This window comes from Mytilus galloprovincialis, chromosome 10 (assembly GCF_965363235.1).
Source record: "Mytilus galloprovincialis chromosome 10, xbMytGall1.hap1.1, whole genome shotgun sequence".
NCBI classification, from domain to species: Eukaryota; Metazoa; Mollusca; class Bivalvia; order Mytilida; family Mytilidae; genus Mytilus; species Mytilus galloprovincialis.
In genome coordinates this window covers 79,251,613-79,257,063 of record NC_134847.1, presented here as the reverse complement: position 1 = coordinate 79,257,063, position 5,451 = coordinate 79,251,613, and the positions used below count along the sequence as shown (strand labels likewise).

At 34.5% G+C, this 5,451-nt stretch overlaps 1 long non-coding RNA gene across 1 annotated transcript; it reads left to right on the top strand.

Annotated features, from left to right (window-relative positions):
- On the top strand, positions 1-3,774 carry LOC143049366 (uncharacterized). The gene is made up of 3 exons (XR_012970201.1): positions 1-105; positions 1,050-1,178; positions 3,539-3,774. It is a non-coding gene; the product is annotated as an uncharacterized LOC143049366 (long non-coding RNA).
- The last annotated feature ends 1,677 nt before the right edge of the window (positions 3,775-5,451 follow it).

Here is a 5,451-nt window from a genome sequence, read left to right as displayed (position 1 = left end):
CAGAAATTAAAACAGGAAGGTGGAAGGATCTCATGTTTACTAGAAGTGGTGCGGTCGGATGAAAACAGCAAACAGAAAGTAGAAAAAGAGAGTTTTGACATTGAGGTTGATTAAATTTTTATTCTTCGTGGCAAGGTGCCATTTTTTTTTTACATGAAATCATAGTACAACATTACTAAATGCATGATATATAGACTAAATATTTTTTCTATGTAGCATTTTTGAATAAATTTTTTTGAAGATCAGCTGTTTAACATGTAAGCCTATGGAGCAATCAATTACAAGACTGCAACCTGGGTAGTTTTTTGGAATTTTTTTTTCATGTTAAAAATGCAAATTTCCCAGGATGCTGAAACTGATTTACATATTCTGGGTACTATACTACCTCATGGTATTTTTAAAATGAACCCTCAGTGGAAAGTTGTGCAATTTGCAGGCTTAATTTCAAAAATTGATCAAAATGTCCAAAATTCCAAGGGTTGCCAATTTTGGTCGACAGTATTTTCAGTCAATCAAAGAGAAAGGGGTTCAACTCGTGGTCCAAAATATAGTCGCCTTAAAGTAAAGTGGCCAAATGGAAGAACAAAATTTTATATGGCTTATAGATTTATGTTTATGTTACAAAATGATTTAACAGAGATGGCTGCGAATTTACATGTTTCGCACCTATGTCACAATAGTTTGTGTATAAATCCTGAACATTTGTCTCTAGAACCTCCCAATATAAATAATAGCAGACAAGTATGTAAACATTTAGTTCCACAAACCTGTCAGACACATGGAATGTACCCAGAATGCACAATTTAGTTGCAGTAAGTAAGTAAAATACAGAAATATCACTTTGTATAAGAATGATCAGCACGAGTTCTCCGTTTACTTGTTAAAGTCTTCTCTGAATCCAACAGATCTTTCTGATATGTCTCTTTTTCTACAGATTTTTCATCGTAAAGTTCAAATCTTTCAAGTTTCGAAACAGTTCGTTCATGTTTAACAACAGGATTTTTTTTACGCAACTGGTGGTATTCATAAACTTCGTCTTCCCTTTTCAGTTGATGAATCGGACGTGAATTTGGAGAAAGTGGTACACCAAGAGCTTCACATTTTAAAACAGCTGATTCTCCAGGTCTATGATTAATTTTATGTATAGTGGAGTGAATTCTAGCAGGAAAATTTCTCTGGTAGGTAATATCCTTAGGATTTGACTTATCATATCCTCTGTTTGTAGCTTCACATTTTTGGGTACTTGTTCCGAATCGCGTTTTCTCCAAGTTTTTCCTCCCAAATCTTATGTTCATACAGTCACGCACTAGTTTTTCATCATCCTCTGTCATATATAGGCATCTGTCATGTTCAGGCAAGAACTCTTTTCCCCAGAAATCACTTTCTGTCCCTTTACAAATATATGAATAGGCACGGCATGTATCTCCACAATGTCCTGTGTAACAGTCAATAATACAATCAGCTACATAACTTAGTCTATTTACAAGTTTATCCAATTTCCCAGCAGCCTCCTTGATTACAAAGTTATATTATACAGTGCATCTGTTGGTTAAATCCAAGGAAAATCTCCTGTGAATCTTCTCACGGTTTGCTTTCTTCCTTCCGTCAAACATGAATTCACTAAAAGCTGCCTTATCAATGCTCCGCAATTGTGTTGACGCCAAGTGTCGTGGGTCCCGCAAGTTTTCTGGTGTCAGGTTAACACTTTCACTATGTTTCTTGCTGAAACCTCTGTAGGCATGGCTGTCCCCATCTGTTGTTAACTGCCCAATAACTAGAGGATGTTCATCTTCTGCTAATTGGTCTGCCAGTAATTCACCATACAATTCCTCATTACCAATAGAGTCCCATGGATTTAAGTTTGCAGAACAGTGGCCTTGGTGTCCCGGACAAATTGCATTTTCCCCAGTTGACCTTAGATAGCTGGCTGTTTTGCAGAGCTTATTTGCACCATGTACAGCAATGATCTGCTTCCTAGCTGTCACATTTTCAACAATGGTGGTTGTCGCTTGTGTCCCAGGTTGAAACGGGGTCCTCGTTCGAGATCCAAACAGCGGATTGTTGTATCGATTGTCACATTCTGCTGGTATCGGTGTGTCGGTTGGGAACCCTGAGCGCTCCAATGCTTGCTTTACAATCTGTCGTTGCTGTTTCATATCTTCCCTGTTCATATCGACCAACATATCACCACATTCATTGGATTGTCTCTGCATGTCGGTCCTTGATGGAGCTTGATGGCTAACGGTACGCATTAATTGGCACCATGCAGTATTTGAAATACCTATATCTGCAAGTCAAATTTGCAACCTGCTGTTGGGAACACCTGCTTTCCTGCCCTTTTTTCCTTCCTCCTCTATCTCCTCATACAAGGGGTACATCAAGGACTTGTAATTACACAAGGTACAAACCACTTTTTCTCTCCAACACATGGTTCTCTGCTCTTCGGTATCATAATCAAATTGAAAGTTCCCATGACAGCCTGGTGACTGCTCCAAATGTTCATGAAAGGCTCTGGTGAATAGTTTACAGGTTCTATCTGCATGCAAAAACCTATAGGTGTTCCTATCTCCTCTGATTAAGTTGTCTGTATATCTTTCAAACACACTGGGTTCCCCAGGCTGTGGTCTCAGTACAGATATTACTTTTGAGTTATCTACCTTGGTTACATTTTCCTTCAAAATTGTCAAGGCTTTGTCATTCAAACTTTCTTTTTTGGTCTTGGCAGCATCTGGCCTGACATATTTCTTCCTTATTTCAGTCTTTTTATCCCACTCAACAACAAGAATTAGTCTCCTATCATCACCTCCCTTCTTAAACGGAACACTTTTGGACTTACTTGTATATGGCATCTTTGAACTCTGATGCCTATTTTGAAAATACTTCTGAATTTATACTTTTCCAACATCATTAATCAACTGTGTCAAAAGTCAAAATACCACAAAAATGCAACTGATTGCATATAAATGCCAGATATTACAGCCTCTTAGAACTTTAGGGATGATAATGACAATTCAATAGAATTCCACCACATGACATTAAAGACCCAATTCTAACCTTGGTGTGAAGTACCATAAAACCATCAAGCAGTCAAAAGAATCTAGTACACACATTCTGCTACACAGAGTCATCTAATTATGAAGAATTAAAACTAACACCAAGAAAACAATCTAACTTTTATTTGATAAAAAGCAACTTTTTTACAATACAGTAATTAAAAAAGGGTACAAGTCTAAAAAATGTAATTTTAGCCGCAATTTAATAGAAATACAAAAATAATTTGGCATACAAGTCAGAATATGGTTCTTCTTTCTTAAATAATTTTTTTTGGTAATTTTCCGAGCAATGTTGAATCGGTTGTAGGTACCAGTCTTGTATTACATTTTCAGTTTCCGGTGCATGTCAAAACATGGAGTGTAATAAAATAATCCCAATTTTTCTGAATTTTTTTCTGCAATGCCTATAAACTATTCGATTAAAACTTTGTGATGAATTGAAAGTACTATTTAAATGTAACAAAAATATGTCATCTTTTTTTCAGAAATTAAAACAGGAAGGTGGAAGGATCTCATGTTTACTAGAAGTGGTGCAGTCGGATGAAAACAGCAAACAGAAAGTAGAAAAAGAGAGTTTTGACATTGAGGTTGATTAACTTTTTATTCTTCGTTGCAAGGTGCCATTTCTTTTGCATGAAATCATAATATAACATTACTAAATGCATGATATGTAGACTAAATATGTTTTCTATGTAGCACTTTTGAATAAAATTTTTTTGAAGATCAGCTGTTTAACATGTAAGCCTATGGAGCATTCAATTACAAGACTGCAACCTAGATAAAGTACCTAGACCTCTCAGCCATCCAGAATATTATTTAGATAATATAACTGTTATACGATAGATTTGATTTCAGATGCACATTTTAAACATTCTCCTGCTGTACATGACGTAATATTTAACAAGACATTTATTTTTACGCTAACAATTATATTATTTTCCTCCAATCATACACCAGATAGTCTACAATTGGAAAGCTGTCAACATAATTTACAATCTTTGATCTCAATTGATATCAAATCGAAATGAAACATTCCGAGTAAAAAAATCAGACATGCCTGTGATTTTACGCTTTGTCCCTTCAACTATGTATACACTTAAATGACTGTAGTAATCCGAAATTAAATACGTATATATTTAGTTGTTGATCCTTTTTTAAAATTTGATAATAGATTAAAAAGATGCATAACAGGTAGGGAACCTAAACTGAGGGAATCGTATGAACTCAAAAAGGGTTCTTCTCACAGGGTACGTGTCTCCTGCATCATAAACTCAGTAAAAACGTCAAAACTGGGAAAAGAAATCAATCATTAATTCAAAATCGGGCGACTATTCTTAAAAACAAAGTACCAGAGGTTGCTCTCATTTTCTGTTAAAAGAAGGTTTAGCATATCCCGTTCTACATATGGCACTTGTTGCTCTTGGTAGTAACTTGGTGATAGAAAAGAGGATACAAAACTAATAAGGGATAAGAATAGTCGCATGACAGTCGCATAAAATTCCAATAAACTGACAACAATGAGTGAACAAAAAAACAGACATAAAATGTAAAAATGTCTGAACCATAGCACAATAACACAATGACGGAATGCATACGTCAAATTGATATTACCAACAATTTACAAACACAAATAAAACAAAACTATAACACATGATTAGAACTACCACCAGTTTGGTACTTACATTAGCAAAACAACGGTAACATATGGAAGTGTTAGTCTTATATAAGTTTCATCAAAATCTGGTCAACATCAAGCTTTTGTTTTCTCTTCAAATGCGGATGAATAGCGTTAGAATAATTTTTGTAAGTTTAGTTTTTATTTATATATCATTTCATCAGATACTTCATATCAAACATTAATTTACCTGTGAAAAAATTAATATACAAACGATTTCCATCTATATACAGCATTAATGTGCATACATGTAGACAATTCTTTAATCGGAAGGACAACTCTTATAGAATACAATACCCCAATTTCAATTTTGACGACACATGTTTCATTCAAAAAATTCTTTTTCTTTTTTATTTGAGAAATTTCACTGTAATTTATAGGTAACGCTAGTTGACTGTTTTGTTTTAAAATCTCATGAATACATTAACATATGGGTACAACAAAACATCGTTAGCAGTTGATGAAAATAATGAGAGTCATTGTCGGTGATGTTTTGTGACAAACATACTTTATTGTCAAAGATATAGATCTTTACATTTTTTGCTTACTTTTATCAAAAGTTGTCTGTAAGTGTGAAAAAAACTTTTACCACCACTCATGAAATAAATACAAAACAAACTAATGCAAACAATGTGTTTATTTATAACCTATTACACATTCATGTTTTGAAACTGTCGAAAAGGCATCGAAATTAGGTTTTATTGAAACTGTTTGTCACATTTT